At 37.3% G+C, this 27990-nt stretch overlaps 1 protein-coding gene across 2 annotated transcripts in view; it reads left to right on the top strand.

The window, feature by feature from the left end:
• Positions 1-27990, top strand: part of FOXO3 (forkhead box O3) — a 121556-nt gene that overhangs the window by 26610 nt on the left and 66956 nt on the right. The window lies entirely within an intron of this gene.

A 27990-nucleotide genomic window follows, 5' to 3' on the forward strand; every position in this document is an offset into this window, starting at 1 on the left:
CCACAAGCGCCCCGCCAGCATTCTCTCAGCCCTGCCATTTCTGACTGTATTGGTAAGTGCCTCATCCATGAGACAGGCTTTTGTTCTTTGAGTGCGGCCGTCTGTCCTTCTCCAGATTCCCGTGAGGACCTGCAGGCCCACTCCCCTGCAGTCTGGCTGCCGAAAACAGTTTTAGCTGCTGTTAACTTTAAGAGCAAGAGGAGGAATCAGGCAGGGGGTGGACCTTGCTGGAGCCCAGTGGCTGTCTCTACTGCAACACATTCTGTGAATAATATTTGGGAAAGCAGTGCTTTCTTTAGACACTTAGGGGAAATTTAAGGGGCTTTTGGATTATACAGTGTTGCCTAATGTGGACTCTAAGGCACAGCCTTCTAATTGTGAGTAGAAAAACTTTCATACTGAATGTTAGTTGGGCTGAAGTGATCCTTTGCAATTTCATGAAAAATCAAAAGGACGTTGCCTGGAAAGAAACTATCATAAGATGAAGTGGCATTTTTTTCCCCAAGGAAACTTTTCACCTTCTAGAGATTTATTCTTAACTAAAAGATGTCATGTTCTGTACTGTGTCATAATAAAAACTCTTTTTTAAGTATCGGTATTCAGACAACAACAGGCACATAGATGTGTAAAGTTAAATGTTAAGATTGCAACTCATTAATAGGATTTAATTTTTGTGTGTGTTTTTGTTATAGAGAGAGTGTGCACCCACAGCAGGGGAGAAGGGCAGAGGGACAGGGTGAAAGAATCCCAAGCAGACTCCACGCTCACACTCACAGTGGAGCCTGAGGTGCGGCTGGATCCCATGACCCTGGGATTCTTACCTGAGCCACCTTGACCATCAAGAGTCTGAAGCTCAACAGACTGAGCCACCCAGGCACACCTCCACCCCAATGGTTTTTTTTTTTTTTTTTGAGGGATAATATGCAAATTAGAGGAAAGGAAACAGGTAAGGGATACACAAAATAAAAGTACTTATTTAAAGAATGTAACAGCCAGAATTATGAATGGAGAATTGGGACTGATGTTTCTGTCAGAATTTTGGATGCCATCCATGTTCATAAATTCTATTATGATTCAGATAATACACAACTTTTCTCCTTTTAGTCTTGGGATTATTGCTTTTTTGTTTTTGAGACTCCTATTACACCTTTCAGACTGGAGGGTACATTAGAGCTCATTCCAGGTCAGCTGTCTCATTTGATAGGAAAAACAAACAACAACTGAGGCGAAGAACTTGGTAGGCTTAGTGCACCCAGCTGGTTAGTTAGGCAGTGTGGACAGGAAGTAGTCTTCCCTAGTCTAGGCTTTTTCTTTTAGAAGATGCTGCTGTCTGCCTTTGTGACTGATATAAAGACCTGCTTGGTCATGGGAAGGGCAGTGGGGGCTGAGGGTACAGAGATTTCCTTTGCTTCTAAGGATTAGAGTTTCTCATTTCACAGGTGTGGCTAGGACACACTGGGAGATCTTAAACTTTTTTTTTAGTTTATTTATTTTGAGAGAGAGAGAGAGAAAGTGTGCACTCAAGTGTGCAAGCAGGGAAGGGGCAGAGAGAGAGGAGAGAGAGAGTCCTAAGCAGCCTCCATACTGTCAGCACAGAGCCCTACACAGGGCTCAGGCTAACAAACTGCAAGATCATGATCTGAGCTGAAATGGAGTCTAATGCTTAACCGACTGAGCAAGTTTCCAGGTGCCCCGAGAAACTTTGTTTTTAGGTTTGTACCCAACAGTTGGATAAGAGTGGTCTGTTTACATTCAGGGTATAACCATGTCTGTTATAGACAGGCAGCCATCCTAAAGCTAAGTGTTGTGTGAGGGACGTACGTTTTATCTGTTAGAACAGTGTTTCCCAAATTGTATTCTCTTGGAAATAATAGTAGTCTTCATGGTTGAGATTAGGTTAAACAAAATTTAAATAGTCTTATTTATTTTCTTTTCTAAATGGGACTTCTTGGGGCAATCCCATTACATCCTTCTGGTGGTAGGATAACTCAGGAACCAGCATAAAATCCAGAATTCTCACTAAAGAGGCAAGAGCAGAAAGATCAGAACTATATTAAACTCTAGCCCTGAAGTTCACTTTTCAGTCAGACTTTCAGGAAGTAGCACATGAAAATTTACTTGGAGAGTTTCCTCATAGTTCTTCAGTAGTTTGGAATGGCATCTTGAGCTGGCAGTAAACAAAAATCTCAGGTTATTGTTTTTCTTTCCATTGGACAAGTTATTGTATAGGGAGGTGAAACAAAACAAAACTTCGTGTTCCTGAAGCCAAAGGTTTTATGGTCCGCCTTTCGTATAGTTACTTATGGGTTCCAGCTACCTTGAGAAAAAGAAATAATGATATTCCTAAAATGTTCTATGTATATGTTTTAAAGTTAATCATTCCTGCCTTTTTGGGTTTTTTTCCATTTCATTTATTTTTAATATAATTTATTGTCAAGTTGGCTAACATACAGTGTATACAGTGTGCTCTTGGTTTTGTGGGTAGATTCCCATGATTCATCACTTACATACAACACCCAAGGCTCATCCCAACACTGCCTTTTTGTTTTAAAAGAAAGTTTGGAAAATTGTGGTATATTGATACAAAGGGAATACTATTCAGCAATAAAGAGGAACAAACCATTGATATAAAACATCAGTGACTCTCAGAAACATGCAGAACAGTACAAACTATTTGTTCTTGTTTATATGAAGTTCTAGAAAAGACCAGACTAACCCACGGAGACAGCAGATCAGTGATTGGGGACCATGGGTAGAAGAAGATTAACTGTAGTAAGAGAACTCTCTAGGGAGATGAAAATGTTCTGTATCATTATTGTGGTGATTACGTTGGTATATACATTTGCCAAAATTCATCTAACAGTTTGCTTAAAATGGGTGCATTTTTTTTCCAGTAAAGTTGATTTAAAAAGAAAAAGTTCAGGAAAGACTATGGTTGGGATTTCTTGAAAAACAGGTACTATATTTTGGCCAGTTTTTGTTTGTTTGTTTTTTTAAGCACTGAGCACTGTAACTAGGCCTTTTGCTTTCATGTTTCTTCAACTGTTTTTTTAAATTTGTGTTTATATAGGGGTCTTCCTTTCTCTTTTACCTCCCCCATCCTTTCATGATTTAAACAATAGAAATTCTTTGAGGAACTTAGCCCTTAGTCCTTGTTAGTAGCAAGCAAGAATGAATTTTAAATTCACCTGAAATTATTTTTCAAGGAGGAAGTTGGGTAAGCATTGCTGGCCTTTTGGAATGAAAGTGTGATGGAAGCATGAATGTATGTGTGTGGAAAAAGGGTGTATGTTCCTCAGATAATTGTGCTGTGGTTCCTCACACTTGTGTAAGTTTGTGTGAACACTAAAAGTGTCATGAATTTTGCTTCTGGCATTTGTCTGCCACAGCTGGGGCCTCAGGTTGCACATTTGTTATGGTGTCAGAGTCTGAGGAGCCATTTGTTGAGAGGCTGTGCAGTAGTAATTCAGTGGGTGAAGGGGGGGGAGGGGTCTCCATGCTTTTACTGGTCTCTAGTCTGTAATCTCAACACCATCAGAAACTCGAGAGGGCTTTTCTCTAGTGTATCCCCGGAGAAATGTATGAATGCGTAGGAATATATAACTTCATGGGTTATTTGAACATGTAGGTATCAGGAATATTCCTGAGTGTTTTTAGAGTTCAAGTCTTCCATGCACAGTCAAGGTGAGCCTTTAAAAAAGAACTAGCTTGTTCTTTTTTTAAACTTTTTTTTTTTAAATATTTTATTTATTTTTGAGAGACAGAGAGCATGAACAGGGGAGGGACAGAGAGACAAAGAGACACAGAATCTGAAGCAGTCTCCAGGCTCTGAACTAGCGGTCAGCACAGGGCCCGATGTGGGGCTTGAACCCACAAACCGTGAGATGATGACCTGAGCTGAAGTCAGATGCTCAACTGACTAGCTTGTTCTTAATGGATCATGTTAGCTGGATTTGGTACAAGTGTTTTTTTTCTTAGAAGGGAGGATTACACTTTATAGTAACAAGATGTTCTTTTATTTCCTAGTTTATCAAAAGATGTTGATTGTGAAATAGGGTGTGCAGATATTTTAGATCTTACTGTTTTTAAATAGATGAGCTTGAGAGACTGAGTAAAGGTTGTGCCAGAAGGTTAACTGTGCCTGAGGAAAGCTAAATAATTGGGAGGTGGGGAGGGAAAAGTAAATACTTTTTTCCTTTGCTATGTATTTCTTTTGGACATCTTTACGTTTGTGTTTGTGTTACCTTGGACTTTTCTTAAAACTTCTAAAGCAAAGAGAAGAGAGATGGTACAAAGCTGTATGTGGATATTCTTCCTTCTTGTTTTTTTCCCTCCCCAAACTGTTGTTGGCAAATTAATTTCAAATGTTGGGGGCGGGGGGAAGGGCAGCTTGAGATACTTAAGATTTAAGCTATGGGGTTTTTTTTTTTGTTGTTTCTTTTGTTTTTTTACAAAATGAAAACAGGTGAAGTTTGCAAAGCTTTAGAGAAGAAAAAAGGAGTGTCCCGTTCTCTTTTTCCTTCTTAGGGGACTTGTAGAATATCAAAAGCATGTTTCATACTCCTAAGGTTTAAATGCCAAAGGAAGAAAACAAAGCTGTCAAGTTACTGGAGTTTTGGTTCCTTACTAATAGAATAAAGGTGTAAAATGGCCTCATGACCGCAGTAGCACCATCCGTGTTCCCCAAAGGTTTCTGTGAGGTAAGATGCATCCAATTACTCCTTTCCTCCTTCCCCACCTCAGTCCCATTTCCCTCCTTGTGCTTCCTCCCTCTTTGGCCCCCTTCTTCTTCTGGCTTTTTGCCATATTGTTTTTGAATTATTGCTTTCTAAACTCCCAAGAATATAGATGGCAGATCTGAACCTGCCTCCTTGGTGGTGGCCCGCGGCTTCTGTCCCCCCTTGAGTCCCTTGGGCCTCTGGTTCTGGTGTGGCGTGTCCCAGTGACTCTGCCAGTGTAGGAGTTTAGGACAGCCCAGCCTCTTATCCCCAAATCTGGCTTTGTTGAATCTGGCAGAGCTCCAGCTCTTTCCAAACTGACTCCTGCCAGCCCTATGCAGTGAGATAAGAATGGGCTTCACCTGAGCAGTTTTGTGGGCTGCTCTCTTCCTTTGTGTGCTCCTGGAAGCCATTTCAGAACCCGTATGAGTGGTCTGTAGTGGCAGGGAAAGTATGTGAGTTTTGGCAGAGACCTTTGTGATCCAAGGTATCTTCACAGTGGTTCCCCAGGCAGCACTAGCTAGAACAGAGAGTTCAGTTTATCCTCCTGATACCTTAATGTTGTACTCAAGGAGAGATTTTTTGGGGGGATGGGGGTGTGACTTCCACCCTTCCCGCTCACCCATCCCTCAGGCAGCTGGGTTTTGTAATCTCTTGTCAAGCCACAAGTTCTTGAGGCCAAAAGCCTCTTGCTTATTTTTTTGTTGAGTTTATAGAGGTGAGTATATAGTGTTTCTAGGTAGTGATGTGGAATGCAAATAGAGTTTTCAGGAATACTGAAAATACTTCTGGAGAAGGAGGTGAAGTGAAAATGCTTTTTAAAAAAGATTTTATTTTATTATTATTTTTAAATGTTTATTTTTGAGAGGGAGAAAGTATGTGTGAGCAGGGAGGGGCAGAAAGAGAGGGAGACAGAGGATCTGAAGCAGGCTCTGTGCTGGCAGCCTGATGTGGGGCTTGAACTCACGAACCATAAGTCATGATGCTTAACTGACTGAGCTACCCAAGCACTCCTTAAGATTTTATTTTTAAGTAATCTCTATACTCCAACATGGGGCTCAACTTAAAACCCTGAGATCAGGAGTCGCATACCCCATTGACTAAGCCAGCCACGCACCCCAAAAATACTTTTCATTATAACTCCCCTCTCAAACTCTTCTACCTAAGCTGAATATAGTTAGATATTAAAACTTGTGGCTTATTATGTTGAGTTAATTTCCCAAGTATAGTCATTGTATGAGTTATCATGTAGGTTTTTGTTATTTAAAAACTCAATACAAGATATTGGATACAGGGGACCCTTTTGCCCTTTTATTATTTGATATTCTCTCTGTCTTAGAAATACACTTTTTTATTTTTTGAGGAAAGGCAATTTTGTTCATATAATTCCCAAAGGTTGGTTATTTACTCTAGAAAAGAATTAATGAATTTAATTCTATAAGGTTTCTTTAAAACCTTATAGAATCTGCCTTCTTAATGTCTCTTATTCCTAAGATGTAGGGTAAAATCTGCTTTTATGTTTATAGCAATTCCTGTTTTATCTAAGGGAGCTTTTTGCACGCACATGAAATAGTGACCTCTGTAAGACCACATGATATGAGGGACCTGCCGGTGTTAACAGGCCAAGTCACCATTGTATTTTATTAATGATGAGCTTCATATTTCTGCTGGAAATTGATTTTGCATTAATGAGCCAAGTATAGAACGTTTTGATATTCTAGTAAAATAAATATTTTAATGGTGACAGCCCTATTTCCCATCATTCTGTCAGATCCTGCCTAGACTGTTTCCCTCCTCCTGTCCTTGTTGTATAAACCTATCCTTATTTTTTCTTCCTAAAATGTTCCCTTATTGTGAAGAATGCCCCCCAAACTTATAATCTGTCAATATGTATTATTTTACCATAAAGATCAAAAGCATGACTTTTTTATATTTCTCCTCTCCATTCAATTATCCTTTAGCATTAAAAGCATTTTTATAATACCATGTTTGCTATTTGCTATTTTGAGAAGTAATTGACCCCTTTGAGAAAGTTGTACTGCCTATCTCTAGAAAAATGTGGTTACATAAGACATTTTGCATCTGATTTGCATATGATTTCAGAGGCTTAGGGACCCTCTAAATCCCATCCATGGACTCCTGGTTAATTCTCTAAGGGGTTCCTGGTGGCTCTGGTAAGTGTGAAACTCTTGATTTTGGCTCAGGATCTCAGGGTCGTGAGCTCAAGCCCAGAGTTGGACACCATGCCGGATGTGGAGCCTGCTTAAGATTATGTCTCTCTGCCTCTGCTGCTTATACATATGCTCTCTCTAAAACATAAAAATAAAAAAAGATTAATATGTAATTAGAAAAATTGCTCAAATAAAAGTAGTAATGTAGACTGAGAGGTACAGGGGGGAAATGTCCAAATTACTTAAAAGTTACAGGTTGATGAAGGATTAACATGTCAAGTATATTCTGTAAGCAGGAAAGGAAAATGTGAGGGGATGGGAAAGTTTAGACAGGAAATGGGCATCAGAGATAGGAGCACTGAGAAGGGACGTTTAGGGGAAAGGGAAGTAAATGTGCGCCTGTTCATAGGCAAAATTATAGGAAGTTTGGGAGGAGAATCTAGAACCCTTAGACTATTTCCACATTTTATTTAAAAAGAGATCTGTGGTTCAGTGAGTTTGAAAATACTTAATATGCTGTTGCCCTTTAGAGTCTTGAAGACGCATATCTGCAGGTTAAAGTTCCTGAGAAGTCTTGCAGTCAAACAAACAAACAAACCTGTTTTACATAGTTGAATCCAGCATATCCCAAACAGCTTTGGGTCCAAAGAATGCTTTTTTTTTTTAATGCAGAAAACTGTTATCAGCCGAACACACCTTTGGGAAGTGAAATGCTTGAAGTAGTCCTTTCTAACTTTTTAGAGTCTGAGGTATGGACAGTATCCTGAACCACAATAGGCAGGGAGAATCCCAAAGGACTGAAGAGAAAATTTCATTTTGGAGGTGGCAGCAGCTAAGTGAGAACATAACTGGGCCATGGGGCTGTGCCTTCACTTGCCCCAGAGGAGGGGGTACTGGAACATGGATGATGCTGTTGGGCTTTGTTGAGAGACACAGAGCTCAGAGGTTGTGTAAGTTCTTGCTGTGGTACATGAGAAAGAGGCAGGCCTGAAACTGTTTGGCTGAGCCATTAGAAACAGTGTCACCCTAGAGATTTACTCTTTCAACAACTTTGTCCCCACCAGGCTGATAATAGGTAATGGGGCTTAGGCACAAAAAAAATTGGTTGTGATTCTGAATGTGGAACGCATTTTTCTTTTTAGCTGTAAGGATGCTCATTTAAGAAAAATTGCTTTCTTATTAAACAAAATCATTGTGCTGTCTTTAATTGGATCAGGACATATCTGAGCCGCCTCGTGGTATTCATACCGATTCTGGATAATGACTTTGTGAAATTAGGGACTCTGTGGGCTAAATTTAAGCTAGCAATGCAGGGCAAAGGGGTACTTTGATACCATTATGCATTGTTATCAGTCCCCTGAGCCCAGCATTCTCTTGGTTAGATACTCCATGTTTAATATGTTTTAAGGAATTTTTTTACACAGATATTCTGTAGTATTAATAGGCTTTGGTGGCTCATACTGTAGACCTTTATGTGGCTGAGTCCAGCCGCAGCATGTGCAGTAGCCAGAGAGCTATTTCAGGAACAAACCTCATGTTTCCTCTAATTTTTAATAAGCACTTAGGTCTGCCTGACTCTTCAGATGTATCACAGAGTCCATCACATGCCACCTACTAGAGTACTAAAGAGATTCTAAAATTAGAATTTATGCTTTGGTGTTTTTAAATTAATGATTCTTCCTCCTTTTCTGAAACTACTTATAGTCAGCCATATTTGTTAAATAACCTCTTCTAAGTCCATAAATTCTAAGATGGAATTTTTGAACATTCTAATCAAGCAAGAAAAAATTTTAATAAAAAACATAATTCCCCTTCTGGAGTTTTGAGGTTCCCAGTTATTTGGTGGGGCATATATTTTGCTTTAAAGATCCAGTTCCCATGCAGTTCATAACATACCATATTGTAAATGTATTACTATACAAATATATTGCATATCTACTGTAATCCTTGCCGCCTTCCTCTTGACCCTCCCTTCTTCTGTCTCCCCCAATTTAGGGAGGGAAAAACCCCTGTGCTTCTCTAAGTCTGAAGCAGTCTTTCTGCCCCAAAATTGTGTTCTTTGATACTTTCTTCATCTTTACTTGAGTCACTTCAGTTCCAGAGGGGGAATGGATTGATTGGCTGAATTCTGCTGACTTGTTGCTACCCAGCTCTGCTGATATGGACATTTGTAGGGTGGGGATGACAGGGGATTACCAAGCACTTGCTGAGTGATAAACTGAACTGAGGCAACCACAAGCAGGATGTGCACACAAGAGTCACTGGAACATACACTGACCCATAGCTCTGAACCAGCTGTCTGAGCTGGAGGCTGCTGGGAAACAGGGCAGGAATTGGGAGCTTTCTCTTGAACAAGTTAAGTACAACATGAGTCAGAAGCATAATTCCAAAAGTTTATAGGGCTGTCCAGATTTGGTGGTGGGAGCAGGGAGGGAGAAGTGTCACACATTCTATGGTGATTGACTTACTGGAAATTCAGCCATCATGGAAACAGAAATTTAGGGAAAGAATTCTTAATATGTTCTGGGAAGGCTCTCGTTCATGGAATTGGTTTGGCAGACGAATAGCTTCCAGGAATGCCAACCAGAATTATATAGCAAGATGCAGATGGCTGATAGTATCTTTTCCTGTTGCTGCAATCTGGTGATGGTTGAAGACTTCTGACTTAGGGCAGGGCACTCTCTTTTCACACATGACCTTCCACCTCTTTCACTTTTGGCTTCTGATCACCAGGAAGGAATTTCTCAAATTCTCATCTGTGCATGTTCTTTCTCCCTTTTTTTTTTTAGATGTGATTAATAAAAATGATTACTAACAGTTATTATATTAGAAACTTGAGGTGCAAACTGAGTTCATTAGAAACATGGATTAGTGCTGTTTGCTCATTGCAAGATTAGAATAACTATGAGAGCAAGTTTCTTTATTCCCTGTCTTCCTTCTTCCTTTTTCTGTTATTATTCTAGGTAATAAGTAAATGATGCTTCTGAACTGAAACAGAGTCAGGAGTGTTCTTTAAAAACATAACCTTTTTTAATGGGAATTTTCTCTTAGGGCAATTTTATATAAGACAAATATAATCCTTCTGGGTGTACTAACTTTGTTGCTTATTTTAGGGCCAAAAATATATTAAGTTTTGTACTGTATACTCTCAGCTATGCCTAGAATAGTGTGCATATTTTTGTGTATATGTGTTCATAATACCGTCATAGTTGATGGATTTGTATTTTGAACACAATTATCTCTTATTTGAATGGTATTCAGTAGTCAGTAGTCAAGCAACATAAATAGTTTATGAATACTTTAGATTATAGACTTCTCATAATGACCTTTCACCCAATATGTGCCATCCTCTGGCAGTCAACAGGAATGTTTTACTTTCTCAGAGATGCCTCTAGTCTTTTCCTATCATCTGCCACAAGACTTTTCCAAGTTTGATGTCTTCACTTTTTGTTGCAGTTTAGTGGATTTACTTTTCTAAATTCCTTCTAATTTCCTTTTTTAAAAAAAGCAAAAAAACCTTAATACGTTAAAATCTGACTTACAGACTTAGAAATGTTTTAAAATAAATATCTTGAGAAGCAAGCCCAGTCTACATCCATGAGGTACAGTTGATTCTGTTAAGGGCTATCCCATTTCTTCAGACAGATTCCAGCATCCTTCCATCCCATTTATTCTTGACTGTTGATGTGAATTGTCCCATTTCACTTTTCCTTTCAGAATACAGATATTAAAGGTATTTTACAGAATAGAATAGAATAGAACAGAACAGAACAGAACATAGCCACGTTCCAACAAGAAAACCTTGGGTAGCCAGCCAGTTCTTTTCTTTAGAGACCCATGTAATCTGAATCAGCCTTCTGTTTGGGCAAGATTGAGTTGCTGGTCAGCACAACATGCCCCTAGGTATTCCTGTGTTTTCAAGACTTCTGAGGGGTAAGCCATTCACTTATTTAGTTTATTTTTTATTGACATATAGTTGACATATAACATTGTATTAGTTTTAGGCATACAACATGACTTAATATGTGTAGATTGCAAAATGATTACTGCAATAAGTTTAGGTAACATCCATCACCACACATAGTTACGTTTGTTTTTTCCTTTAAGGCATTCACTTTAAGAGTACTGACAGAACCTAGTTGTGTTACCTGAGAAGACCAGTTAACACAAGTTGATATTCATAGATAAAAGCCTTTAAAATTTATTTACTTTTATTATCAGAGTATCTGTGTTCATTGCAAAAAATCTGAAAACTGCAGATTGCAAAAATGAACATAAAAATCACCTATAATTCTGAAGTTTATTGTTAACATTTCTTTGTGTTTATTTCTTGGTTTGGTTGATTGGGATTTTGTGCTATTCCTATAGCTTTAACACCTGGTTTCTCCCTTAAGCCTTAGGAACTTGGTAGCGTGATATCTTGACTAATTTTCATAAGGGAAGAGGGATTATAGAGACTTTTCCATGTCACTAAATAATTAATGAGTTCATTTTTAAAATTTAAATGTCTGGGGCCCCTGGGTGGCTTAGTCAGTTAAACATCCAACTTTGGCTCAGGTCATGATCTCGCCATTCATGAGTTCGAGCCCTGCGTCAGGCTCTGTGCTGACAGCTCAGAGCCTCAAGCCCATTTCAGATTCTGTGTCTCCCTCTCTCTCTTTCCCTCTCTCGCTCACATGCTCTCTCTCTCAAAAATAAACATTAAAATTTTTTAAATAAAAATAAAGATTGAATGTATTTTGAGATAATTGTAGATTTACATACAGTTATAAGAAATAATAGCGGTCCCAGGTTTTCCCACTATCATATCTTGCAAAACTGTGGTACACCCCACCAGTTTACTGGCATTGATATAGTCAAGATACAGAACATTTCCGTCACCATAAGGATTCTGTAGCCATACCCACCTCCTTTCTCTCACTTCCACCCTGGCCTCTGGCAACCACTAATCTGTTCTCCATTTTTATAATACAGTCATCTCAAGAATGTTATATAAGTGTAATTATATAGCTTGTGTGACCTTTTGGATTGGCTTTTTCCATTCAGCCTGATTCTCTGGATATTTATCCAGAAAATTACATGTATCAATAGTTTCTGTTCATTGCTGTGTAGTATTCCACCATATGGATATATCACATGTTATTTATCCATTTATCAGTTGATTGCATATTTGGGTTTTCCAGCTTTTGGCTATTTTGAATAAAACTTCTATAACATTTATATATACATTTTTTTGGTGAAGATTAAGTTTTTTCAGAGAGCCTAGGTGGCTTGGTTGGTTAAGTGTTTGACTTTGGCTCAGGTCATGATCTCACTATTCATGAGTTTGAGCGCGGCGTCAGGCTCTGGGCTGATAGCTCAGAGCCTGGAGCCTGCCTCAGATTCTGTCTGTCTCTGTCTCTCTCTTAAAAATAAACATAAAAAAAATTGAATGTAAGTTTTTCTCTGGGATAAGTGCCCAATGACTTCATTTTAATGATGGCATAATATTTCATTTGTATGACATTGTTTTTCATTGTATACAATAAATATGTCATTTATTTAGCTGGTTATTTTTAGATGGCTTAAGGCTCTTTTCCCTCCAGTTTTTTTGCTGTTACAAATACACCGATAAGAACCTTACAGGTGAGCCTTCATGCACACCTGCTTTTATTTCTAGAAGCAGAATTGATACCTTAGAGTATGCAGAATTTTAAACCTTTGCTTTTTTTTCTCTAATATCTCTGTCCTATTAAAATTCTACCAGCAGTATGAAAGTGCCCATTTACCCATTTCTCATACTCTTGCCATTCAAAAATTCCTTGTTAATCTCCACCATACCCCACCTTTAGCCACATTTACTTAAAACTTGACTATTTTCCAGTCCCACTTAGCTGAAGAAAATTTTCCAGAATAGTGGAGGTACTATTAAAACCTTATTTTTATATTAAGTTTGGGACTCTGCTGAAGTGGTTTTGTAGAGCCTCAAAGGATTTGGCATAAGATGGGTACAGAGGAGCGATTGGCTGCTCAGTTGGTGAAACATGGGACTCTTAATCTCGGGGTTGTAAATTCAGACTCCACATTGGGTATTGAGATTACTTAAAAAAATAAAATCTTAAAAAAGAGAGATGGGTACAGAGAATTACAAGAAGTCACTCAGTCTGCTGATTCTTGTGCATTGTCTCTTTTCTACCTCCTATTCATCAAGAAGAATTAAACGTGCGTGTGCTGCCATCACTAATAGATATAAAGAAAAACAAACCTTTGAGATGTGAATCACTGTTTGTAAAAACTGATTACTATAGGAAATCTAGGTGAGAGAGCGTGTGTGTCATCAGTATAGTAGCTCGTTTTTGACTCTTAGGACCATTAAGTATAGTCCTTGTTAAGAGTAGATAAAGAGGTAGATGCTTTTTTTTTTTTCTCCCTTTTTACACTAAAGTGTTCTAATGGTTTTCTCAGTGTGACTAGCTGGTGATTTTGAAGGGATAGTACAAGGAGGCGAATATTTATCTACCAAAACCTGAATGTATTTGTTTCCTGAGACAAATGAAATCGTGGTTTGAAAATTACTTGCTGGTAGAATATGGCAAACTGACATTCCTTCCAGTGTGAGGCATTTTTTTCTCTTTGTGTTTTGAAATCTGTAGTTACTTGTTTTCTTCATCTGTGGGTACGATATTTAAGATAAATCAAGATGATTTCAGTAGAAATTGTTTTATTGTTAGAATGGCACAATCACTCTGTAGGAGATTGGATGATTTCAGAAAAGATTGTGCTTACTAACTTCTTTGGTGCTCAGTTAGTATCCAGTGACAAAAATAGACCCCATTCTTACAAATAAACAAATTAAGGAGGCTGGCAGAATCTAGCATTTCTCTTTTTAAAGTTATAAGAATTATTATTCATTTAGCCATTTAAATACCTTCTATAGATTTGTTGCTGGAGAGTAATAATAAAATTACATGAACAGGTTAAGCAAAGCATCATCCACAAAAACTTATTTGCTTTCCCAGGAATGATAAAGAAAATCTTTTCATTTCATTTTTCCCATTTTATCATGATTCTTACTGCATCAGTGATTTTACATTAAGTATCTAGAACATTCACACACTTTTTGGCCTAGGAAGGGAAGTGTAGTATTGAACATCAAGCTAGTCATTCTTAAATCCAGTTGTTAAATACAACCTAACTTACCAAACATTATTTTTGGTATAAGAGAATGCAGGAAAGAAATTCTGCTTAATAGGGGAGAGAGGGGCAACCATTGGGGGAGTTTGGGATGGAGTCTTTTCTTTGAGCTCAGCCTGTACAGCTTTCCCCAAACTGTCTATCACAAATTACCTTCAGGGCAGTAGAAAAGCCCTGGGCTCTGTCAACTTTATTCAAGCTCAGAGTTTCATTTTATTTTTGAAATAAAAATTTCTCTATGTGTTATATTTAGACACATTTTTTTATTTTAAAAAGAAGTATTTTTATAACAATCATGGAAATATCTACAAATTTGAGAACTCCTAGAAGAATCTTTGACTATGAATTTGACCAAGAATGGTGGTTTAGGCAACTCCAAAAGAACGTGATGTTTAGAATGATTAAATACAAACAGCGTCGAACCCTCAGACTTCTCTGACTAAAATGGTGATGTCCAATTCTGATCTGACTGGTTGTCAGGAGGCATGTCAACGTCATGCAGAATTACTGAGGAGGTCAGAAAGTGCTAGCGAGAAAAACATATTTTAAGCAATCAAGATTTATTACATATTTTAGGAAAGATTTGCTCATGAAAATCTAGAATTATGGTGGATATAGTAAGTAAAAAAAGAAACTGAAGGACAGCATTATATTTCTTGGTGGATAAATGAGGTAAAAACATTAGTTTCCTTTTACCTCTTCAGTGGCAGGTTAAGTTTTTGTGGATCATTAAACTTTTCTGTGACTGTGTGGAAGAACTTCCCAACATATTTTTTTTTTTTTCTGGATTTGGATAGCATTCAACAGAGACTTGCTTTTGCCTAAAGTAAGTGAATTGTCCTATTCTAAAACTGTATTGAAGTGTGGAGGCTTCATATGATTTATTAGTACATAATACTATGTTTAACATTGACCCATTTGTGGACAAGGAATATTCAGTTCACATTCATTGTTCATTATTGTGTTTGAACCATAAATAAATGTTATAGTTGTAGGGTCTGTGCTAGAACTGAACTGCCTGTGAATTCTGCCAAAGAAAACAGCCAACCTGGATGTTTCAGACCCCGTTAAGTTTTTGAGGGTTTTTTGGTTTTTGGTTTTTGGTTTTGCTTTTCAGTGTGTTTTATTTGGGTCCTTTTTTAAATATCTGGAGTATTATCTTAATTTCAGTTCATCCCTTTGGAAATGCCCTCATGTGCCATATCTAAATGTTGTGAATGGGAAGTGATTTTGAGACTCCTTGATTTTGTTGTGCCTTGTTCACCTGGATCATGATGGCTCAGTGAAGAGAGAGAAAAGGGTATTTAAAGGCAAATGCTTGTCTTTTGCAGGTTTTCTTCACACTGTTCTGTGTGGACATGGCCTCTTAGCTCTACTAGTTTTCATTTTTAAGTGTAAGATATTCCTTGGGCCAATATAAACTTTTTAATTGAGATAAGTGAAGTTTGTAGTCGTATTCTCTATTATGGGGGTCCTTCTGTTTACTGTGGATTTTTTTGCACACATACTGTGTTTCAGATACATATGTCTAATCCATACCCTAAAAGTTACTCATTTCTCAGAAAAGGAAACAAGCTTAGATCAATTAAGAGCTTGCCTAAGATGACACTTTAGTGAAAAAAAAAAAAGATGGGATTTTAGATCAAATTACCTTAATTTCACAAATGGTTTGGGAATGATTGGAATTACTCTAGAAAGAGAAGGTTTGTTTGCTTTTGTTTTGTTTTAGTGTTAAATGGGATGGTTCCTGTTTTGATAACTTGCTTAGATAAAATGAGGGAATGGGTTGGGATGGGGAAGGGGGTTGGGGGGAAGGTGAACATGGAAATGTAGTATGAGGTTGAAGTAAGACAGCAAATTAGAAGAAAATTTGATTAAAGGGAAAGGTCACAAGATGCATTTATTTTGTAAAATGTGCTTTCACATCACTCAAAAAAAAAACACAAAACAAAATCTATCTTGGAATATGATCATGTGGTAGCTGGTAATTAATTGCTTTGCAAATTGTCATTGATAAAATTTTTGAATTTTTTAAATGTAAGAATTACAAGGAAAATAAATTTGTCCCACAAAACAACTTTGGTCTGAAACAGAACAATTATACATTAAAAGAGGTGGGGGCGCCGGGGTGGTACAGTCCATTAAGCATCCAACTTTTGATTTCACCTCAGGTCATGATCTCCAGGTTTGTGGGTTCAAGGCCTGCATCGGGCTGTGTGCTGACAGCATGGAGCCTGCTTGAAATTCTCTTCCTCCTTCTCTGTCCTTCCCCCTCCCTCTCTCAAAATAAATGATAAAAAAAGAGGTGGAACAGGGTCAGAAAACAACTAATTTGGCATTGAGGTTTTGAAGACTGGAATTCTGTGTAGTTTGACAGGAGGCTGATCAGAACATCTTCCTTGGTTGTCAGTAATGTTCTCAGTTAATGACTAACTGCTGCTCTTGCCCAGAAATCCAGAAACTCTGGAGATGAGGAATTCTTTTTGAAACTAATTCCACAGTACATCACCCCTTTTGTTCACCACCACAGACTGTACCCTGGCTCCTCTTCCCAAGGGCGGTTCATTGGCACGTCTGTCTGGTAGGGCGGTGTTTTCTGCATAGTAATCAGGCCTCTGCAATTGTGACATTCATCCCCCTCGCCCTAAACTCTTTGGGTTCTTGACACACGGTGGCAATGCCACTGGTAGAACAAAAATCAAAAGGAGAAAAGGAAAAAAAACTCTTCTTGAATTTGATGTGTCTGCATAGTTCTGCCACGTTGTGGTTAAGGAAACCCCATTAAAAACTTCTTCCCAGGAAGCAGCCTTGTGAACAGGCAGGTTCAGAAAGCCAGGGAGCCAGCACATTTTTTCTAGTCATTTACCAGCCTGTCCTACTTTTTTATACCAAGTGCTTAGTGATCAGTATGCACATTTTAAATGGTTAAAATGTGTATTTTGACCCCCTTTAGTATGTGCTAATTTGCATAACTTTTAAAAGTTGGCTCTCTGGCCACTGTTGTGTGCAGGTTTCATTTTTGTTGCCAGTGTGACAAGAGTGGGTAGGAAAAATGTTCTCCTAAAGATAGCTCAACAAGAGTACATTGAAGGAGGCAGTGCAAGTTCAACCAGCAAGTGTCCAGTGTTTTTGTTTTGTTATGTTTAAAAAACAAACAGATCCCTGGGATATTAGAATATTTAGAAACAAGGTGTTGTCATTGTTTCTTAGACTCATTGAATTTATAACTAGACTTTTATTAATTTATGGTTTTTGTATTGCACACCCAGAAGAGCATACTTAGAAGATTAAAGATTTTTTATTACAATTTAAATACTATAGAAAACTAAGGTTTCCTATACTCTCTTCAGAAACCTTCCTCACTAATACTATGTTTTCTGATTCTGATAAGGCTACATGTCTTGAAAATGGGATTGTACAATGTATTTGTTTCTAACCCTGTTGATCTTTCTCTGTTCAGATGCCCAGATGATTGTGGACAAGTTATGCTCAGTTTCCAAAGCCCAAGGAAGCCCCCATATTGTTATTTTTCGAAAATCCTGACACTTAGTGAGATATAAGCATTCTTTTGGAGGGGGTCACAGGTTAAATTCCTTGGATGCCTTACCTCAGATGCTAAGGAGGAAATTTACATTCACGCAATAAATGTTTATTGATACCTGCTGTGTGCCAGGAACTGAAATGTGTATTCTTTAACAGTGGGTTACCTGGAAGAACTAATTTTGATCATTAGCAGTTTCTTAGTTCAGCACAGCAGCATTCTGACCATTGATGGCAGGTCTGATCTTCATTCCTGTCCTATTTGCTGCCGTTTTCCAAGGCCCTTGGGATTATAGAATGTCAGAGTTGAAAGATATGTAGACAATAGTTCAGTTCTCTCATTTGATTCAGGAGTAATGTAGGACTTCACTTGCATACTCTCAGTGGGTCTCAAGATCACCTCTAGTTTCTCTAATTTAAATGTAAGTGTCTGTTTAATACTGAGAATCATTTTCAGAAGGCTTGAGTTGGGTGAAATCTTGAGTTTAACCCCTTGAAAAACTGATGGGTGGATAAATTAACACTCCTACTTAAAGATGGTGGAGAATTGACTATCATAGACCTTCTGATGCTGCTATAACTTCTTTGTCAAAAACAAAATCCAGAAACAAAAATGCCCTGACAGAAATCAGGAAACCAAATATCCTACCTGCCAACCAACTCTATGGGTTCTGAACATGGTGTACCATTTGGGATTCCTTTGAGTTGTCTTTAGGTTTAATTGAAAACAACTCCAGTGTGTTCATGAGTGGAAAACAATTGAAAAGCTCTTTTTGGCCTTGGTACTTTTATAACACTTAGCATTTTCAGTAGTTCTTCAAAGTTTGAAGAGAAATATGCTGTTACCACAGAGAAAAAAGTAAAAGCTTAACTTTTTTCCCCTTTATCCCTCCCCCCACTGCGATCAGAACACTGGCTCCAATTTCCCTGGACAGATTTGTTTCAAGCTCAAGATAGCTGCTTAAGCAGTTCATGTGTATAGAACTGTATAGAACATGTATCCTTTGGTTAACACTGAGGTAGCCGAGTGCTTCCACCTGCTGCAGAGGTGGGTTAGCTGGACCTCGAGAATTTTACCTTAATCCAGATGGACAATTAGAAGAGAACATGAGGCAGAAGAGGTTACTGGCGGTTAGTACTGAAGTGTCTTTAAGAGCAGCCTACTGTAATTCACATTCCGTAAAGCAGTGGTTTATAACTGGTAAGCTGAGTAAATGGATTATCTCTAAGCTGTACTATTTTTAGCCTTTCCCCCAAAATGAATGGTGAATTGTCACGTCTCTTCCAAAAGCTTTTTTTCCTGTGAGTGCTTAGAGATGAGATAGAGCCCCATCAATACTCCTAAAAGAAGACAGTGGGTAGAAATGGTTGTGCTGACTTGGGGTAGTGTCCAACATTCACAGAGAGGCCCTAGGAGTGAATACACAGGTGCCCATGGGCCTAGGGTCTAGTCCAGGTTTAGCTACTTAGTAGCTGAGTGACTATGATAAAGCTCTGGGTCTTGATCTCTTTAGTTTAAATTTTTTTTATGTGTACTTATATTTTAAGAGAGAGAGAGAGAGAGTCCAAGTAGGGAAGGGGCAAAAGAGAGGAGACACAGAATATGAAGCAGGCTCCAGGCTCTGAGCTGTCAGCATAGAGCCTGACGTGGGGCTCGAACCCTCAAACCGTGAGATCAGGATCTGAGCCGAGGTCGGACGCTTAACCGACTGAGCCACCCAGGCACCCCTCTTTAGTTTTTAACATTAGCCAAAATACTCTGTCCTGTCCTTCTCTTGTAGCTTATTAGCACCTGACAGCACATATATACAGGAAGGTAATGTGCTAGAGGCTTTAATTTGACCTGGCTTCTTTTTCCCTAGGCTAGAGTCCTTTCATTAAACTCAGGAAATGTGCATATTTGATTAAAATATATGCATATTCAAATACATACACTTTTGAAAAGCAAAAGTTGGTGAAGACCTGTTATAATCCTTAATTTATGTGTTTCATGCAGATTTGGTCATTTGAACATGAGCTATTTATTTAGCTTCATTAAGAGATTGATTTTCTGTTCTCTTCTGTTTTTTTTTAATTTTTAAAATTATTTTATTTTTTTTCTGTGTTTTTTTCTTATCCATGCATAGGCTTCATAGTTTATTACTTTAAGAGGAGAAGAATTGGATGGATTTATATAAAGAGTGCATGTTAAGTGTGCTGTAAATTGCTAAGGTTCTAACTGTGGATTCCTGACTAGGAACTCATAGTAAACTAGCTGCAGGGAAATTTGGCCACAAGAAACACAATAGAATTGAGCAGAGGATTCAGTGTTCTTAAGTGTGTACAAATGAGTCATGAGACTGGACTCCTCAGCTCAATAAGCTGAGCCTCTTCTCCTTTGTACTCTGAGTCAAGAGGAAAGAGAGTATAGGACTGGTGTGTGTGTGTGTGTGTGTGTGTGTGTGTGTATGTGTGAGAGAGAGAGAGAGAGAGAGAGAGAACACATTTCCATTCTGTGGCCTTTACAAGTAGATATGTGATGGGGGTAGGGGTTGGCAAAATCTGAGGCCTGTAGGTGCAGTTTAAACAATTCAGAGGACAACCCCCACATGTTTCTTGTGCTTATGCTTTTTACAATTTTTAGGATTTTTGTTTGTTCTCCTCCCCCCCACCCCCCGCCACCCTCACCTCTCATTTGTGATCCAAGGAAGATGAAGACCTTTTCCTACAATCCTGCTGTTTGAAGCATTTGGATAATTTTACAATGAAATAAAATTATCTCTTAAAAAAAACCAAAAAACTATGGGGCATCTGGCTGGCTCAGTCCATGGACCATGAGACTCTTGATCTCAGGATTGTGAGTTTGAGCCCCATGTTGGGTGTAGAGATTACTTAAAATCTTTAAAAGCGAACAAAAGCTCTAGTGATTTATTTTTAATTTTCCCCCCTCAGGTGAATTTCATCTGTTGAATGGTATAGTTTGAGTACAATAAAATTTGTTATTTTTTTTATAAAGGTGTACAGTTGTGTAACATCACAGTCATGTTACAAAACATTTCAAACATTTTCATCACCACAAAAAGTCTCCTCGTACCTTTTCAGCCATTTCCATCCCCTGCTTCTGGCCCCTGGCAACATCTGAGCTGCTTTTGCCTTTTCTAGAAGTTTATAGTGTCATACTGTACATAGCTTTTGTGTTAGGGCCTTTCACTTAGCATAGTGCATATGAGATTCATTCCTGTCTTTTATCAATTCATTCCTTTTCATTGCTATGAAGTATTCCATTTTGTGAATATTCCATATATAAATAGAGCACAATATTTTATCCATTTACCGGTAGATAGACTTTTGGGTTATTCCCAGGTTGTTGTTGTTGTTGTTGTTTTTACTATTATGAATAAAATTGCTAGGAATATTCACATTCAAGTCTTTGGGGATTTATTTTTCCATTTCTTTGGGATAAATCCCTAGGAATAGGATTGCAGGGTCATATGTACAGTGTATGTTAATTTTATAAGAAACTGCCAGACAGTCAGACCATCAAATCAGCAGTCCTATTGTTGTTCCAGTTGTTTCCAACCTCTCCAACATTTGAATGGTATATCAGTCATTTTACTTTAATCCACTGTACAATGTATTGAGTGTGTATTGGTAAACACCCTCAATTTGCATTTGCTTCATTAATAATGTTAAGCATCTTTTTATGTGCTTATTTCTGATTTGTGTATCTTTGGTCAAGTGTTGAAATCTGCCTTTTTAAAAAATAGGAATATTTGTATTCATAGTATTCAGCTATAAGAGTTTTGTTGTGTTTTGTCTTTAATGTGAAGAAGCACATTGATTTTCAGCATTAAACCAGTCTGGAATTGCTGGAGTATATCTGACTTTGTCATGATATGTTACCTTTTTTGTTACTAGATTCAAGTTGCTAAAATTTTTGAGGATTTTTGAGTCTGTCTTCATGAGGGATATTGATCCGTAAGTTTCTTTTAATATTTTTGTCTGGTTTTGGTAATTAGTAATGGTAGTCTCAAAATGAGTTAGAAATTGTTCTTTCTTCTGTTTTCTGGTAGAATTTGTATTATCTTTCCCTTCAGTGTTTGGGAGGATTCAACAGTTAATCCTTAAGAGGCTGAAGTTTTGTTTGTGAGGTTCTTAATTACTGAATCAATTTATGTATTAGATAGTGAGGTTATTGGTTTTTAAATTTTTCCTTCAGTGAGTTTTGATAGTTTGTGTCTTTCTAGAAATTTTTCCACTTCATTTAAGTTGTCTAATTGACGAACATAGAGGTGTGTATGTTATTCTCTTATTATCCTTTTAATACGTGTATGACCTGTAGGGATTTTGTTTTCATTCTTGATATTGATAGTTTGTCTTCTCTCTTTTCCCTTATTCTGGCTAGAGCCATATGATTATTGATTTTTTTCAAAGAATCAACATTTGGTATCATTGATTTTTGTCTGTTGTTTTTGTTTTTTTAGTTTCATTAATTTCTGCTCTTTATTATTTCTTTTCCTTCTGCTTGTGGGTTTAATTTGTTCTTTTTCTGGTAACTTAGGATGGAAGCTTAAACCATTTACTTGAGACCTCTCCTTTCCTAATACCAATATTAAAAGATAATTTTCCTTTAAGCAACTGCTTTAGCTACATACAACAATGTTTGTTTGTTTTTACTTTCAGTTCAAAATACTTTCCAACTTACCTGGTGATTTCTTTTTTGACTCATAGTTTATTTAGAAATGAATTATTTAATTTCCAAGTATGTGGAGGATTTTCCAGATCTATTGTTGTTGTTGTTGTTGTTGTTATTATTATTTTAAAGTAAGCTCTGCACCCACATGGGGTTTGAACTCATAATCGCATGATACCAAGTCTGCACAGGCTCTACAGACTGACAAGCCAGGTGTCCCTCTATTAGTATTTTCTAACTTAATCCTTTTATGGTCAGAGAATCTCCTTTGTATAATTTCAATCTTTTAGAAATTTATGGAGACTTGTTTATGGCCCAGAGTTTGGTCTATCTTGGTGAATGTTTTATCTGTATTTGAAGAGAATATTTCTATACTGTTTTGGGTTGTGTGTTCTATAAATGTCAATTAGATCAAGGGTGTCAACCTCATTTGGTAAGTGCTTGTTTATTAATTACTGTGAAATGAATTTTGAAATTCCAGCTGTAATTGTGCATTTGTCTACTTCTCTTTTCAGTTCTGTTTTTGCTTCATGTATTTTGAAATTCTGTTACTGGCAGATAAACATTTAAGATTGTTCTATATCCCCTTAATACACTGACTCCTTTGTTATGGAGTGTCCCTCTTTATCCTGGCAATATTCTTTATTAAAAATCTATATAATAAAGGTAATATAGTACCACTACCTCTCCAGCTGCCTTTGATTAGTAAGCTACTTTAACTTTCTTTTGATTAGTATTTGTATGGTATCTCTTTTATATATACTTCTACTTTTATATATACTTGTACTTGTAACCTATCTCTGTGTTTAGATATAACTAATCATTGTATGTATGTATGTATGTAGGCAGCATATAGTTAGTTGGGTCTTGTTTTTGTTGCTATGGTTTGATCCAGTCTGACACTCTCTGTCTGTTATTAGAGTTTTTAAAAAGACCATTTCATATAATGTAATTGTGCTTTGTTTGGGTTTAAATTTACTATTGTGTTATTAGTTTTTCTATTTGTCCTTATATGTTTTTGTGTTCTCTTCCTGCCTTCTAATAAAGTAGTTATTGTTGTTTCAATGAATACCATTTACTTAGCTTATTAACCATATCCCTTTGTTATTGTATAATGGTTGCTCTAGTGTTTGTAAATCTTTAACCAATTATAGTCCGTCTTCAAATAAGACTTTATATAGGTATAGACTTTTAGTAGGTATGGAATTCTAGGATGATGGTTTTTCTGTTCTCTTATTAAGGGTGTTCCTGCATTGTCTTCTGTCTTAATAGTTTATGAAAAGCACTTTGTTCTCATTCTATTGTTATTCCTTTTTTTAAGTTTTAATTGAAATTCCAGTTAATTAACATAGTGCAATATTAGTTTCAGGTGTACGATATAGTGATTCAGCGCTTGCCTACATCACCTGGTGCTCATCACAGCAAATGCATTCCTGATCATATCCCCATCACCTATTTAACCCATTCTTCCTGCCCACTCTGGTAATTACCAGTTTGTTCTCTATAGTTAAGACTCTTGGCTTGCCCTTCTTTTTCCCCCCTTTGCTCATTTGTTTCTTAAATTCAAGATTTGGGTAAAAATCACATAGTATTTGTCTTTGACTAACTTATTTTGCTTGGCATAATACTCTCTAGCTCCATCCATGTCATTGCAAATGGCAAGATTTCATTCTTTTTTATGGCTGAGTAATATTTCATCTTCTTTATCAATTGATGGATATTTGGTCTGTTTCCATAATTTGTAGATAATGCTACTGTAGATAATGCTGCCATAAACGTAAGAGTGCATGTGTCCCTTTGGGTTAGTATTTTTGTATTTTTTATCTTTATTCTTTTTAATGTGTCTTTTTATCTGACTGCTTTTAATTTTTTTTCTTTATCACTAATTTTCATATGATGTGCCTTGTGTGGCTTTCTTTTTTATTTGGGGTTTAAGTTTTCTTGGATCTATGTGATTATAGTTTTTAGCAAAAATTAATTTAGCTATTATTTCTCAATTATTTTTCCTGTCCTCTACCTCTCTTCTTGACCTTATAGATCTGTTAGACAGCTTCATGTTGTCTTCCTACAGGTCACTGATACTCTTTAATTTTTCAGTCTTTTTTGCTCTCTGTGCTTCATTTTGGATAGTTTTGTTGTTGTGTCTTAGTGTTTACTGATCTTTTGTAATGTCTAACCTGCCGTTAATCCCATCCAGCATATTTTTTACTTCAGATATTACTTCTTTTTTTCACTGAAAGTGCCACTTGATTTGTTTTTTATCTAACCCTTCTCTGCTTCCTTTTTCTACCTGGAATATGTTTAGAATAACTTTTTAAAAAAATTTTTTTAATGTTTTATTTATTTTTGATAGAGAGAGAGAGAGAGACAGAGCATGAGAAGGGGAGGGGCAGAGAGAGAAGGAGACACAGAATCCGAAGCAGGCTCCAGGCTCTGAGCTAGCTGTCAGCATAGAGCCTGACGTGGGGCTCGAACCCACGAATGTGAGATCTGACCTGAGCCAAAGTCGGAGGTTTAACCGACTGAGCCAACCAGGTGCCCCAACACCGTATTGAGACACAGTTCACATTGGCATGTAATTTATCCATTTGAAAGTATATAAATCAATGCGTTTAGTACATTAACAAAGTTGTGCAGTCATTACAGTCTAATTTTGGAACATTTTCATCACCCCATAAAGAAACTCTTTACCCATTGTCTTCCTTCCGTATCACTCCTCTCCAGCATATACAACCACTAATCTACTTTCTGTCTCTGTAAATTTGATTACTCAGCAAATATCATATAAATGGAATCATAGAATACATGGCCTTTTGTATCTATTTCTTTTCATGTAGCATAATCAGTATAAGGCCATGTTGTAGCATGTATCATTACTTCTCTTTATGGTTGAATAATATTCTACTTGTATGGATAGATCACATTTTATTCATTAGTTGATAGACATTTGGATTGTTTCACTTTTGGGACTATTATAAATAGTGCTATTATGAACATTTATGTATAAGCTTTTCTGTGGACATGTATTTTTATTTCTCTTGGGTGTTTGCCTAGGAGTGGAATTGCTGGATCATATGATTACTCTGTGTAGAGCCTTTTGAGGAACTATCTGTTTTTCCAGTGACCTATACCAGTATAATAACCTGTTTAATGCCCTTGTCTAGTAATTCCATCATCTCTTATTATTTCTAGGTCTGTTTCTATTAATTGATTTTTCTCCTAGTTAGGGAGTCCTAATTTCTTCTTCCTTTGCATGTTTGATAATTTTTACTTGGATACTGTTGTTGGGTGCTAGGTTTTCATTGTATTCCCTTCAATAGTACAGGACTTTGTTCTGGCATGCAGTTAAGTTACTGGAAATAAGTTGTATCAGTTTTTAAGCCAGTTGTTGAGCTTTATTAGGATAAGTCCAGAGCAGCCATTGGTGTAGGGATGATTTAGCTTCAGTACTAACACAAAACTCTTCTGAGGATTTTATCTGATGGTGTATGTATTATAAATTATTTCTACTTTTGCTGGTGAAAATATGAACTATTCTTAGCTCTTTTTGAGCTCTGGGACTTAGACCAACTGTTTTTGGTGCTTCTCTCCCTGACTTTAAGTGGTCTCTTCTCACACAAACTCAGCCTGGGATTCTAAGGGACCTTTGCACTGCTCCCTCCTTGCAGGTGTGCAGCCCTGCCAATTTTACCCAGTTTGGCCTCCTTGAATACTGATCTCTGCCCCGCCTCAACTCAGTATGACTGCCACACTGAGTTTTCCCTTCTCTGTGTTGTGGCTTGGAAAGTGCAATAATCAGGCAATTACAGAGCATGCTCATTTGTTTCACTCTCTTCACGAATTAAGTCCTATACTGCCTGTTGTCCAGTGTCTGAAAATAATTGTTTCATATATTCTGTCTTGTTTTCTAGCTGTTACTCCATCATAGCTGAAATCCATGATAAATGTGATGTCAGTGCCAAAGCCTGTTGCTGTATTAAGCATTTAAAGTAGAGCCTGTTATATATGGGGGGGGGGGGAAATGAGTGAGTATTACCTCGGAAGCCAAGGCAGAAGACAGTCTGCCTGTACACTACAAAAATTGTACCTTTATTTTCTAACTTAGGGCATTTATGATTTTCAATATACTAGCCACTGTTTGAAAAATTGCCCTTTTTAGGCATCCAAGTAATATTTATTAAATATCCACAAAGTACTTGTGCTAGCCATTATTTTGTATTCCTACTTCTTTTTTTTTTTTTCATGTTTATTTTTGAGAGAGAGGACCAGCAGGGGAGGGGCAGCAAGAAAGAGGGACAGAGGATCCAAAGTGGGCTCTGTGCTGACAGTAGAGTGCCCCATGTGGGGTATGAACTCATAAACTGTGAGATCATGACCTGAGCCAAGTTGGACACTCAACCCACTGAACCACCCAGGCACCCCTTTTACTCCTACCTCTTAACAGTTGGAGTATACCAAACAAATGAAATAAAAATAATTTTGCTATTCTAGTTACCAGTTAGATTCTTGGATTTATCTCTCAGGCTTTGACATTAAGAAACTGGGAGTGGAATATAGTATATTCTCAGCTGTAAAGTTGATCTCATTTCCTCACTGGCCATCTGTTTCTTTGTCTCCAAGAATAACAAAAATATTGTAGCCATATATGTATTATTTAATTACTTAAAATAATGAATGGGCTGAACCATGCTTGCCCCACTTTTGAAACAGTTCCTCCTATAGGCTGTTGCAGTAGGAAGCTAATACCTCTGATTAAGAATAAAGAGCAGACCTACATAAGCATATGTTGTACTGCTGTATCTGAAGTCATGAGGGTGTGATTAATAGTCTTTAAGAGTTTTAATTTGGCGTGTCTTACTCCTAAATCTCACTTAAGCTTGGTTGCAAAGCCTTACAAATGAGTCTTCTGTACATGCCAAGCTAAGACAAGTCACTGCCTTCTTGGGGCCTCATTTCTTAAGCCTGTCTGGGTTCCCTACAGGTTAAATTACAGGACAAAGCTTGCATGGAGTCATAGCGAATCTTCACAGGTCATTCTTGGAGCAGAATAGTTAAGTAGCATTCTTTGCCTGAAAGCATGGTTCATTTCCTAAGCCCAGTTCTAACAGTGTTCTCTTTTAAATCTTTAAGTTAATTAAATTCTTTCATTATATTTTGGGGGTCAGAAAAACAGACTGTACTTGTACTTGGGAGCCTAGAAATACACAGCATCATTGACTAATTAGTTTCTTAGAGGTCTTACATGGTTTCATGCTGCCTTTTGATTTGTTTTTATGTGTGAAACATTTTTTCTTCACACATCTAACAGTACATAATTTTTTATCTGCCCTTTTCCTTAAATAGGAAGGTGACAGTTTCTTTGGGAGGAAAGTATATGATGCTAAGTGGCCTCAGTTTATTTCATATGGGATGTAGATGGTTACCGTAAAAATTAAGGTTAACTTTTTTCAGATAGGGCCCCTGTATTTCTTCCATAGCACTTTATAGATGGAAGAGATTGTGTTTAAAGACATGATGCTTTTCTGGAGGAGCTGGGATCGTTTGTATTATGAAGCCATGTTTTTGTGTCTGAGGAGGAGAATACCACTTTGTTATTTATCTTGCAATGAACTAGTACTTTGTTTATAGTAAGAATTTTACTCTTCAATAGCAGCTGTTCTTGCCAGCTTATTACAAAAGATTTCAAGTTGTAATCTTTAATCTGGGGTGGGATTAG

This window comes from Suricata suricatta, chromosome 7 (assembly GCF_006229205.1).
Source record: "Suricata suricatta isolate VVHF042 chromosome 7, meerkat_22Aug2017_6uvM2_HiC, whole genome shotgun sequence".
NCBI classification, from domain to species: Eukaryota; Metazoa; Chordata; class Mammalia; order Carnivora; family Herpestidae; genus Suricata; species Suricata suricatta.